We start from the raw sequence: 14,237 nt of genomic DNA, 5'->3' as shown, positions 1-14,237 counted from the left end.
TAGACTTTTATCTTTTAATCTATGCCCATGACTAGTTTAAAGATTTATTGAAGTAAGGGGATGAAGAGATTGAGGAACTAGAAATATGGATGAGGTCATGTGAGGAGACAGTTCTAAAGGCTTGAGCATAAGAGACTCAGTAGTTTTCAATCTTCTGAATTAAGCTTTTCAGAACCAGGAAAGTAGGGGTGAGGATTAGACGGTTTTGAAGGATGGAATAGGAATGAGGATGATGGTTTGAAGGTGAGGACTAGGGATAAGGTGTGAAGGTTTATAAGGGTAAGGAACATTGAGGTAAAACGAACATAAGGTAAGCAGAGCAGGGTATGAGTCTCGACGGCAACAGGGAATGATGTTGCAGTTGAGGAGTGGCCCTGTTCCCAAACCTAAGTTAACATAAAAACTAAATCAGGTGTGTTTTTCTGCTCAGTTGAAATGATCCAGATCCCGCGGCAATATTGGCCAACCCGTTGTGTGTTGTGTGAACAGTTGAAGTGGCAGCGGTTCGTGTGTTCGTGAATGCACAAATGAAAACACAGCAGGCAAGGTTATGATATAAAAAGGAAATAAAGAAAATTAAATACTGATAGAGTTCAAGAGTGAGAAGAACGACTGACTTAAAATATTTAAATAGAACAGAGGAAAGCAGGATGTAGAAGTGTGCTGGACAAAAGAAAAGATAGAGAAAATTACACAAAAAACAATGTATAAATTAATTCTATTGTTATACTATTATTTGTTGTGCTGCTTTTTGGAAGTCCTAACAAAAGTGAGGAGACACATCCCTGCTGTTACACTTCATTTCTTTTGTTTAATATGTGTAAATATGTAAAAACAAAGGAAGCTGTGACTGCCAAACTTTAATTTCATTTTAATTACATTTAATTGCTTTTTATCTCCAAGGTGGTCCTTAATTCCTTAGATATAACGTTCCAGATCTGGTCACCTTTCTGTTAAGTAACCATTCCTAATATACCTATTGGTAATTCCCAAAACTGTGCAAATAAGGTTAGCCCAGTGGGACACTTTAGGCTTTATTGATTTTTTTATTTTTTATTTTTTGTAGCAGTAGAATTTTAGGAGTAGACACAAATTGAAGTACTCCAGATTTGACATCTCTGAACAATGCTTTGAATTTACCCCTCATTGTTTACTCCTTGTTGTTTCCTTTCAAACAGTAGGAGCCTCTGCTGAGGAAAATAACACTGCTCTGCTCTAGGAGATGAACTCCACTGGAGTTTGTTCCCATAGTTTTACATTCTGTCTGCAAGGAATAAGCTTTATTAATTCAAACAATCAAACATTCAAAATTCAATACATCTAGAATACATCTAATCTTAGCTGCTATGGCAATGTACTTGCGTCATACATCTCCATGTAAGGGAATCTGTATCAACTGGTTACATTTTCACACTCCTCTCTCAACATTTTTGGTTGTACAGTATATCAATCAGTGGCGGCTGGTGAAAAATATTTTTGGTGGGGCTGATATAGCCTACTGTATGTCTCCAACTAATCCAGAATAAGAATTCAAATAAACAATTGGGCAATAAATACAATTTAACAGTAATGATTTAATTTACTATATAATAACAGTAACAGTGATGATTTTGGTCACAATGACATGAAATTTTCATATCCCACAACAGGGATGTTCTTCTGGCAAACGGGTAGATAAATAAGGATCTCACCGAATTTGGTGGAAGCTGCACCTCGCTCGTTATGTTCGCCGTCGTCCCTCTAATTGTCTGCACCTGCGCATTGGGTGCAGAAGCCTGTTAAAGGGCAGTATTTTCAGCGCCCCAAAACCATAAATTCTGAGACGCTGATTGGCCATTAAATTATTAAATTGACCTAGCAATAGTACATGATTGGCAGATTCTCTGCAAATGTGGGGCTGTCTGATCAGAGCCCCAAGACAGAGACGGTAGGAGTCTGTCTGTGGAAATCCACAAATGAATGACAGTAGGTAGGGAAATGTAGTTTATATAATTTGTTTTGCTTATAGGTACACACTCTAGAGAGTAAAACTGACATTTATGAGTTAATTTGTAAAAAATATATTTTACGTTTCTCTCTTCTTATCAGGGAGGGCGGTGCCCCAGCGCTCCCTATGGGCCGGCCGCCACTGATATCAATGCAAAAAAGCTTAGATTTCCGGGTCAGATAATTACTTGAACACATTTGCCATATATTTTGGTTCAGCAGGTTTAATTCTAAATAAATCTTTCTGCTATGAAACAATCTCTTTTTTACATTTTTACCCTCTATGGCAGGGTTCTTCAACATTTTCTAGGCCAAGCACCCGCATACTGATGGCGAGATGCAGTGGGTACCCCCTAATTATATATATTGTATGAAATTTTGTTATATCAAACTGGTCCTATAGTCACTCTATTACAGATGGAGTAATCTAACAAAAGCAGTTTTGCCCTGGGATAATTAAAGTATTTCTGATTCCTGGTTGATGGAACAGGTGTTGTGAATGAATCGGTGCCCAGCTTGAAAGAGCTCCTGTGTGTCACTGAATGTGTGCATTGCTGACTGAAAGACATCTTCTGCCTCCATTTATCTGTTTACTACAGTGCTTTGAATTAATGCTAATCTGGATTTAAAGACATTTCAATTGCTGGAAAAATGTGTAGGGGGGAATATAAAAAATAACTAATCAACCAAAGTTTTCGCGACCCCCATGCTGAACCTCCGTGGACCCCCTAGGGGTCGCAAACCCCCTGTTGAAGACCTCTGCTCTATGGCATTTCATTCATAGATGTTTGCTCAATTCTTCATCATTTCAGGCTTTTTTTTGTCCCTTCCAGCATTGGATTTCTGGCATTTTCTTATTGCCTGTGGCTAAATAAGAAAGAAAACCTTAAATATTCCCAAGGTTTTTCAACGCTAATACAAGCAACCTTCAAAAGCCTAATGTTACTAAACATTTGCATGACATCAAAAACCTAACCCATGTGGCGAGTGATAAGATAAATACAAAGGTTTATTTAGTAGTTTTGCACATTTCTTTTCCTCCTTAATTGCTAGATTTCCCTTATAAGAACAGCAAAGAGAAAACAGATAGTCAACAGAATTAAAAGAAATTTACCTGGAGGCTTTCAAAGGCAGTGATGATGTGAGTACTCTTAGAAGGAACCATGTTTTTATGTTGGTAGCAAACACTGAACTTGATTAGGTTATCTCGGTCCCACAGGAATGGCAACCTGGAAATCAGTACCAGCAGACTGTTGAAAGTTCCTTTGTGTGACACGGACAAACAGCTCACAGGTGACTGAAAATGTGTCATATAAAGAAATATTCATGCTGATTCATTTCACTGTAATATGTATACTTTATGCAGTAGCATTGTTAATTATGTCAGAGAGGAAATGTAATCTGAAACTACATTAATATTTCCCTTATTCATGAAAATAAACACAAGCACATAAACAAACAAACAGCTTGTGATTATTGGAGACTGTTTTTCACATTATAAAAGGGAATAAAGAAATGCCTGGAGGCAGACAATGAATACAATCTGTGCTCTTTCTCTTTCTTAGTGTTTCTTTGTCTTCACACCTGAGGCAAAAATATCGACCAGTGTCCAATTTCATTTTGTGAATCATGATACAGCTCTGTGGTTCCTGGGGTAGATGTTGGTCTGGTGCTCAGGAATCCAACAACGTTGCCTCAAACCAAACAGCCTGAGCTGCATGTCTACTTTGTGTGTAGACTGAAAAAAAAAAAGGCCGGAGGCAGAACAGATCCTATTTTAGAGCAGGTGAATTGGTTATTTAGTTTGTCTGGTTTCATATTGCTTCGTGTTATGGCAGATTTGACATGGATTGCAACATGTCGTCCTGGGACTTTACTAGGAATAATATATAGGGGCGGCTGCTGTGTGTAGTGGGTCAGAGGCATTGTTAAGTACACTCCAAGACATTTTTTTTGTTGTGTCTGACCGAGCTTTAGTTTTGGACAGGAGTGCATTTATAAGCCAGATGTTTATACAAAAGTTGGCTAAAAAAGGCATCATACGGAAATGTGCTTCTCTACTGGGTGACATGATCAAAATGTACTTTATCAAGTATAACTGATGAAGTACTGATAAGTGTCACTAATTTATCATTAGCTGAAAAACATACATGAATCTCACTGTTCTTTTTCTGCCCTGCTAGAAAGTTGGTCCTGATAAGAGAGGAAATGTAAATCTTCATCCGAAATGTGGTCAACCTGGAAATGGAAGAGAACCCTGATGTAGTTTGCTTGCAGTGAAAAGAGTGATGTTCGCCATGTGTATGATTAACAGACGTATGCACTTTTAAATTCACCTTTGGTGTTTGTGTAAGCACAGCAACATTTTGTTAGTACTGATGAAGAGTGACAGTAATTTAAGACCTTTTAACAACTAATATATATAATCTGGAATAATCTCTAAAGGTACAGTGTGTAATAATTACAGGGATTGAATGACATAAATGGAATATATTGTCTATATGTATGTTATCTATTATAACCTATGACATGAAAGTCTCAATCTTTATGTTGACCTCGCCTTAGACATTGCTGTTTATAATTACATAGGAGTCGGTTTGCATTTGTGGAGGCAGACATCTTTTACAGCAGCACAGAGCTGACAAACTAGCTAGGCCTATATACAATCCTGCACAGACTAATAAAATACTATCAATAAAATGATCAAGACTTAGACTGGCCAAGACTGGCAAGTGCCCGGGCGTTATGTAGACAAGCAATTTCAAGCATATTTTAATTTTTTCTTATGAGCAGACTCGCATCTTTCTCCTGTTTTCGCTCCATGTTTGTTTTGGTCAGTGCCCAAAACAGGGGGACAAATTGCCTGGACAACATATTTAAGGGAAGACAGCATTCCTGAGCCCAGGCAGAAATAAAAGGGAAATCAGTGAGAGAACACCCAGAAAGACATAGATGCTGAAAATAACACACTGCAGTAAAAAAAAAACACATTAAAGTAAATATCAAACCGTTCCTTCCTAAGCACAATGAACATTTCAAACATCTGAAGCGTAATTCTTTTTTTGAAAATATGATGTTACACTTATTAATGCAAACAGTTTTTTTTAAAAGCACATTTCTTCAAATACTGAACATTCTCAATATGTAAAATCCTCATAGTGGATAGTTACACTTAAATGCTGCACTTGGTGGAAGTTATAATTCAGATATCTATATTTGAGGGAATTACAGATAATGCAGTTTGATTTAATGTTATTCTGGTTTGCCGTATTTACTTACAGGTTTGGATTTGCCTTGTTATATTCCTGTTATTATATCGTAGTAGATTATTATTTTGTTTTTTTTTATGCATTTTAGTTTGTTTTCCAAACTTCAGATTTCCACAGAGCTGTTTCACCTGGCCCAGTCCTAGTAAATACCTTCCATCCCTCAGAGCACATGTTTTCTTCCCTGTTTCAGTTTTTCTTAGAAAGCTCCTACTCTTGTCAAGATTTCCTGTGTTGTCCTGGTTTTGCTTTTTACTACTGTTGTTTTTGGACTGTTTCCCAAGCAAACGTTATGAACAAGTTTTAGATTCCGAATTAGACGTTCTTTTCTCGTACTAGCTCCACATTCTACCTTCCTGTTTTGATGTGAGTGTTCCTCGGATAAAAACGTAGCTGACAAAGGGAACTTGCCAGAAATCAACCCAGCAGCAGGTGAAGAGATTATTCTGCTGCTGCTCCTCCCCAGGAAGCAGCTAAGAGTTGTTCCAGACAAAAAAAGGGAAGAGCAGAGGCACCTTTTTAGAGCTCCAATTCTCCCTGCTGTCTTCCTTGTCTGTTTTGGGACCTTTAAAGAACATAACTTTAATTTCAGTAAAGGCAGACATTTCTCGTTGGATCTACCTTGGCTCTTTTGTGGCTCTACCTATCTTATACCTCATCCAAAATAGTTAGGTTATTCTGAGCTGTTATTTGTATTTGTGCTGCTGCAGTTTATGTTTATGCATTCTGTTTCATTATATCTCTATATTCCAATTCTGCAGTATTTGTCAAGTTCCATTCATAACTGTGTTGTCTCTTTTCTCAACATAGTAGCTTCATCTGGTTCGTTCCTGTTCGGCTGTGCCTCCATACTGGATAGCATTATCAGCTGTGCTGCTGCCATTGATATCTCTATTTATAGAAATTACACCTTGGCCTTTTCCCATTGTAGTCCTGTTTCTTTTATTGTAAATAGTAGAATTGGCTTGGAACTTGCCTGCCTGGCAGTGTCCTCCCTGGACAGGGCTGCCTTTGGTGCTAGTTAACAGTTACCTCTTTATCTGCTTCATCTTGTATGTCAGCTTCTGGCTCCTTGAACCCCAATCGGCCTGGGCAGATGGCCGCCCACACTGAGTCTGGTTCTGCTGAAGGTTTCTTCCAGTTAAAAGGGAGTTTTCCTCTCCACTGACACTACATGCATGCTTGGTGTGAGGAATTGATGAATCAACGACAAAATGCAGGTGAAATTCATCTCCATCCAGGAGGAGCATGTCTTGCAAGCCATTGACTGGATGCAATCAGCTGGTTTTCCTAACCTTACCTTGAGATGATATGAGCTGTAAATTTGTGTTATTTAAGTAAACTGAAATGAATTTAAAAACTGAAAATGTCAGTAAGCAGTTTTAGGTACATAAACTAAAAAAGTTAAATAGTTATATTTTTTTCTCTAAAAGTTACGATTACTAACCTGGTTACTCCACATTCAAAGTAACTAAGTTCTAGGCAGTGTAGTTTAGCAGTTGCTCTTTATTATCTAAAATTTTAATGGATGTTGATCAATTTCTTGTTAGCAAAACTTTAACTACATCTAGGAGTTCAATTATCAAGTTTTGAAATAGAGTAAGAGTAGATATGATGTCGGGTTCATAAAATGTAGGTTTTTTCTTAAGAAGAACTGAAATACAGACTTATCGATACAATTCCTGCAGGAAGGAGAGACAGTTGAACCCCAGACTCAAACACACTGTCTCCCACTGGAACTCCTCTGCACAGCATTTATTACCAGAACATGACGCATGGTTACAAACAGAGTATTGTTCTGACAGAACAATTGATCAGTTCATGAAGACAGAATGCTCCATCAGAATGACAAGGCAGGATGGTCTCCTGACTGGATCATGAGACAGGAGTGGAGCATCCCCTTGCAAAAATGTTTCATAAGCACACATTAATTTTATATTCATCATTGAATAAACCTGACATATGCAATCTTTATTCCTAGACATAATGTGCAAATCACAGGAACTTTTATCCTTTGACTTCAGAGAGTGCTTCCAGTTAAGGAATGCTTTTGAAACAATAACATCACCATTGCCATTTCGATGTTAGTCCCATCATGCTTGGTAAGTAACTTGAAGACAAAATGTAAATGTTCTATGAGCAACTCAGTATAAATGTTATGCTTCATGTTTCATTAGTGTAACTAGGACTAGCATGCAGCGGACACTGCTCAGAGAGTCCCAGACAATTAAGTCCCGGAGGCCAGAGAACAAGCTGGAGACGAAGGAAAGTAGGAAAATGCAGAGGCCAAAGCCAAAGCCAGTGTCTAGAAGGTGCTCAGAGGTCCGGGCCAGAATATCAGAGATCCGAAAAGGTACCGATGGGAAATCCAGGACAGTGTCAGGAATCAGTTCCAGGTTTGGTTAACAGGCAGATTCCAGTAGGAGTCTGAAGACAGGTCAGGCAAACAGATCGGAATGGGAATAGGCAGCCTCAGATGTCCACAGGAAGGACGGGTAAGGCAATCAGAAAACATACATCCATCCATTTTTCAAGCGGGGTCATGAGGGGTGCTGGTGCCTATCTCCAGCTGTCTACGGGCGAGAGGCGGGGTCCACCCTGGACAGGTCGCCAGTCCATTGCAGGGCAACACAGAGACAAACAAGACAAACAACCATTCATACTGTGGGAGCAAACAACAACAACAACAAAAAAACTCTTTAGCTTGATTTCCTGAGGCCTAGTAGCACTCCTCAGTATGTTCTCTATGAACCTGACATTGAGCTCTGGATCATATTTGTTGAATTAGTTCTGAAGGAGTACAAGAATAAAGCTGCTAGGGGCTAAAAATAAATACTGCCCAAAATATGGATGGTACAGGTGCTCAAATGTATACTTCTGCTGCGTTGGTTTCTTTTAACATGGCTACTCAGGCAAAAAAACTGAACAGCAGTTTCCTACTGATATTCCTGTCAATGTCTCCAGTGGCCATTTGCATTATAATGAGGGCTAGACAAAGACTTTGTCTAAATCTGATGTGAGAATAATCATCTGTAGTTTGTTAAAATATAGAAGGTACCCTCCAATAATTCAAACAGTTCAAGACCCAGGTTAAGGACACATAGAAACTCCTTTTGCTTCAATTTAGTTTTATTGTAGACTTAAAGGTCCTGGCTTTGAAAAGAACAATCAAGACACCTTGTCTGTCAGTTAAGTCTTAGTAGAAAAATAATAGCTTAAATCTTTAACTATCTCACTCCCTCTCTTCCTTCCCCTTTCTGTATATGTGGGAAACCTAGCCTTGGATCTAATTATATTTGAAAAAATAATTGACTATTAAGTTTCTACATAGCCTGGAATAATTTAGAGAAATTATTATTCTTTTAATCAAACAATGGACTAATGTGCCATATCAATTCCAATGATGATCTATTAATGAAACATGTTATTCGTAATGTAACAACAAGTAGTTCAGGCCACTCAAACAAATTGCGTTATGGAAATAATTTGCATAAGGGTTATATCTTCTAATGCTTAGAGGTCTGTATTGCTCATTAGTATAATGGCGTTTACTTCATCACCACCATTATCACAGCCATATTAAACAAGTGATAGAACCAAGAAAAAAGTGAACCACTGCAGAAATTTTCTGAAACATGTTTTAATCTGTTTTTCATGTGTGTGCTGTTTTTTTAAATGTGTTTTTAATGAAAATTTTGATTGATAAAACTAATACAATTTTGCTCTACCCCTTTTTATGTTGAAATACAATATAAAGGGATTAAAAATGCAAGACGTGATACTGATTACCAGGCTATAATATACATTATATTTTCCACTCCTGGTTGATACATACACACCACTATATTTTATTGGTTCAAAAAAATATCTGTATTTGAGGCTAATGTATTGTTAAATGAGGAAGTTATGTCCCCTTGAAGGCTGTTGCGGACTTCCCTACTGGTTCTTTTCCTGGGAGCAAGTTATTTACTACTCTTAACTCAAAGTGGGTAAAACCATATAAAAAAGGACTATAAAAACAGGAGTAAAAAAGTAACAGTGTCTATTCCAGATCAGGTCGTTACAGGACAGAGAAATTGCTTTGAGTTTGTACAGCTGTGGGCTCAAAAAACATCTGCGGGCGTCAGGCAAAGATGAGCAAAGATTGAGCCCCAAACAAGGTCATCTCCTGCTTCTTATACCTCATGAGTCTATGTGTTGGATCAGGTGCATGTTTTTGCTGTCTGTATCAGAAACTGACTGAACTTCTAGCCCCAGGATTACAGATACGTCTCCTCTATCAGTCCGGCTCCAAGATGTGCCCATATCCTGTGTATCTTTAAAAGACAAGAAGGCTGTCCTATTTAGATGACCTCCTTACACACAGTGACATCCACAATGTGAAGGAAGGCCATCTACTCTCTCTAATCTGGCTAACAAAGTAACAATGCACATGATATATAAAGAATAAACCTAACAGTATCATTGGGCTAGCAAGGTGTATTTTCAGGAGTTTGTGAATTTGCAAATTCATCTTGTAGGCAAGTTAGTCAAATCTATAATCCAATAATAGACATACAGTATTTAAATACGGCAATGAAGAAGAGTTGCTTTGATTGGCGAGTGAACCAAGCAAACAATTGTTGCTCCCATTGGAAAGAGAGACAGAAATAAGACCAGGAAGTAGGAAAACACACATATGCAGCACTTCTGTTGCACATTGCAACATCATAACCAACTGCAAAATCATTGTCACTGTCTCTTTCATGCAGGTTTCAATTATTATTATTTTATTTGTAATTTTAGCCGCACACTAGCGACAGCATTGCTAAGCAAATGACGACAGCTCAGGTATGATTTCACTACTTTGTTCAATGCTAGAGTCGCTTAAGTCAAAAGAGACATATTCACACATGGGAGCGAGTGGCGGCCTAGTGGTTAGGGCATAGGGCTTTGAATCCTGAGGTTGTGACTTCGATCCCCCACTTCCACAGACTGCCACTCTGGCTACCTGAGCAAGACCCTTAACGCCACACTGCACAATGGCAGCTCACCTCTCCCCAAGGGGATGGGTTAAATGCGGAGAAATAATTTCCCTCTGGGATTATTAGAGTATAGAAAATCAAAAAAAAAAAAAAATATCACACTAAATGCCACCTCAAAACATCTATTTCAGCACCCAACCACTGTCCATTAAATTCTGAATCTAAAAAAAATTCAAATATCCCTTGCTTTTAGGAAACATAATAAGTCAAATTATTGGTGTTTAATGTAGTATTTTAGAAAAATCCAGTCGCCCTTGTAGATCTCAAACAGTTATATAGTTTCTGGAACTACTACACTGCAAAAAATATAAATCTCAATAAGTTATTTTTTCTTAAAATAAGTGTGTTTTTCCTTGATTTGAGGAGATAAGTAAGACACTTTGCCAATGGAACAAGACAATTTCCTTTTAAAATAAGAAAAAAATATTTTATCGTCTTATTTCAAGTAAATATTATCTAACTATCTTATTTTAAGAGTGAAAATACTCATTCCATTGGCAAATCATCTTATTTACCTGCTCAAATTAAGGCTAAATATACTTAATTTAAGCCATTTTTTACTTATTTCTGGATTGTTTTTGCAGTGTATATGCTCAATTAGTAATAAAAGATATAGTTCTGGCATACTCTTCTGGAAAAACAGGCTTAACAAAAGGCTTCACAGGGTTGTGAGCTGTTTAGACAATACAACACCATTATATATTTCTCTAACAAGCAAAAAAACTTTCAGGATCTTGCACAATAGTGTACGATTCAAATACATTGTGTATTTGCGAGAACTTCTTCAAAATTCTTTCTTTTGCAATTATTTTTATTTTATTCCATTCAATCATTATTGTATTTTCAGTTTTTTATTGTATAGGCCTATACTTTCTTAACACAACTCAAGAGTCATTTCCCGAAATGGTTTGTTTTAAATATATGGTGTACTACCAGTAATGTTTAGCACATGGTTTTAAAAACTGTTCAGAGTTTTTCTTTATGGGAGATAGTGTCATCCTTTATTCTGCTTGAATTCAGCAAACTATCATCACCAAAAAGAGATGATTTAATGGAATTGGACCAACAGATTTCACACCATACCCATTTTCTGAGAGGAACGTATGGCTTTATAATGCAATAACGTGTTGGAAAAGTTTTAAAATACAATACTCATCCAAGAGAGCCGAACTGGCACAACTCGCTGTAGTCAGGAAGCAAGTTAATCTCACTTAGAATGTAATTGGTCTGTCTGCACATGCAGCAGAAAAACGCAATCTTCTTAAAATAGCTTCTGGTGGGTTTACATGTTTTCAGTATAGTGTCTATTGATCATGTTTCATAAATATTCTGGCTCCTACAAAACGGTTAGAAACATAATTTATGAATAAAAGAATATATCAAATAATATCAGAGATATAACATTCATGCAAGTTATAAATCATATCATGGAATGATGCAAAGTACATATTAGAAAAAATACAAAAACAGCTTGATGGGGAAATTTTTGCATTAAAGATGGAGAAGAAGCTGAGTACAAGGAGCTAGTGAATTTTTTTGCGGCACGATGTGGAAACAATTACCTGATACTGAACATCAGAAAAAAGGGAGATGATGGTAAATTTCAGGAGAAACAGAAAAAGGTTGAATCCTGTTAACATCATGGGAGAAGATTCTTGTGCTGCATCATAATTGAAACCTTCTGACCAAGTGTCACTGCAGCATTATAATCAGTTTGGGCTCTTTGGAGCGTTGTTAAAACGAAAGCACCAAAGAGAATTAGGATTAGGAGGGATATTTAGCCAAGGCCTGGAGTGTTTCAGAGGGAAATCAAGCTCTTCGGCTGTCTTAAATATTTAGTTGTAAGAATGCTTTACCTGTCAGGACTGTTACTGGGGCTAAGAAACTCTGAATGAGGTAACAAAGGTGAATCCCCCCTCTCTTTAAATCAAAGTGTGGCTGTTTTACAAACTGATTGTTCCATTGTAGAAAAGCACAGAGCACACATCTGTAGAAACCATTGCAAAATCATCACGTATTTATTCACCTTATTGTCTAATGGAGGGAGACACCAGTTTGCAGTGTGGTGCTGAATCACTAAGAGCTGCAGCAAACTCTCCAGAGGTAGTTGAAGCCTTGGGTAAGACTGTAAGAGCCTATTATTTCCACATACATTCTACAGCACATTCACTGCACTAAAACCTGCTCTTATTTACTGGAGCTCATGCTTACAACAATGCTCCAACATGTTCTTCTTTCCCAGCATGTTTTAGAGAGAAACAGGAAACATGTTTTCAAAGAACAGTTAGCGTTGATATGTTTTGCTGCTTTGCCAAGAATAAAAAACAATGTTTATGTATTTTTATTTGGTCTTTTTAAGTAACTACTTACTGTTCCAAATGTGTTCAACTTCATTGTACCTGTTTATTTTGTTGCTGAGGTTAACTTCAATGTATCTTATCTAAATATAAAACCTCCAATACTGTGATAAGAGTCGTCATCAAAACAGGTCTCTCCTGTTAAAGATTTCAACAGTTTTGATATAAAAGATCATCTGATTAAATAAAAAAGAAAATCCTTTTTTACTTAAAAAAATGTCCTTACCAAACTGTGTCAATAGTATGTAAAAAAAAAAATCTCAACAGGATTTTTAAGATCATGGTATGGTATCACAGTCTTGAAAAATTCCAGACTTTGACTAGGCCACCCTAAAACATTTGTTTTATAAGAATTAAGGCATTTGGAGTTTCAGTCCTGGCCTGCTGTCAATCCAACATGTTATTTTCCACTCACCACCTTTTCTGCTGCAGCTATAGTTTGAGTTCCACCAGTGTGCTTTTCCCTTGCTATTACCCACTCTATCCTTCCCTCACACCTGGCTGCTATATGCACCCTATAGTCTGCTGCAGTAAGTTTGCAACTTTTTAGGTGTTCTGCAAGCTTCTCTGGTAGGTCTGTAAAACGGCTGCTTTCAGGCACACCCAAAACTCCACAGGTGGCCATCATCAAGTTATTTACTGTTTAGACAGTCCACAGTTGATTAAAACAATGCTAGAACAGTAGGAAATCTGTACAAATCATGCAAACAAATGTCATAATCACACTTTCAAATTAAAGCGAATGTCCATTTTGTGACATGCGCAGCAGATAAGTAAATAAAATATAAATTACAGCCACTGAATTCTTTGAGATGGGAATACCCGACCATACTGTCCTTTTATTGTTGGAGATCATCCATCCATCCATCCATTATCTGACACGCTTGTCCCGAGTGGGGTCGCGAGGGGTGCTGGTGCCTATCTTCAGCAGTCAATGGGCGAGAGGCGGGGTACACCCTGGACAGGTCGCCAGTCCATCGCAGTGTTGGAGCTCATAAAATTACATTGTTCCACTGCTGACAACTCTGTTATGTTGTTTCAGAACTAGATTAACAACCAATATGATGTATTAACCTCCATTTTGGCTCAAAGCACACTTAAAAATATACCTGTTTTGAATGTGAAAGTATCACATATTCAGAAACGTTAATGTGTGCATATTCACATATGCACACATTAACGTTACTGGTGTACATAAGAAATGATCTGGCGCAAGTCCTCTTATTCCTTTTATCTCCTATGTTGTTTTACAGGCTCAGTAAAGAAATAGACTGTTTTAAGCTTTTTATCGTACAGTGTCATTTTGCAACACAATTCAGTTTTATTTTCTGGCAAACAACCATCAGAAAGAAACTTCTTCAGAAATAACTGATGTATTGTGTTTCTGAAACACAAAGAAGGTACAGACAGATGTGTTCATCTTCCTGTCCAACGCAAGTAAAAGTAAAATGTGTGAGCATATTTCTCAAAAAGTCAAAATAAAGCTTTATCTTTACAGCTTGTGTCAAAGAAAAAAGAGATAAATCATGACATAAATCATTACTTTTCAATCCTTGCATCACCAGTCCAAAAATGATCTCGCAGATGCAATAGTTGTGACAAAA

Source organism: Cyprinodon tularosa, unplaced genomic scaffold, assembly GCF_016077235.1.
Source record: "Cyprinodon tularosa strain WSP-4 unplaced genomic scaffold, ASM1607723v1 ctg343, whole genome shotgun sequence".
Taxonomy (NCBI): domain Eukaryota; kingdom Metazoa; phylum Chordata; class Actinopteri; order Cyprinodontiformes; family Cyprinodontidae; genus Cyprinodon; species Cyprinodon tularosa.
Note: the sequence above shows the minus strand (reverse complement) of the source record.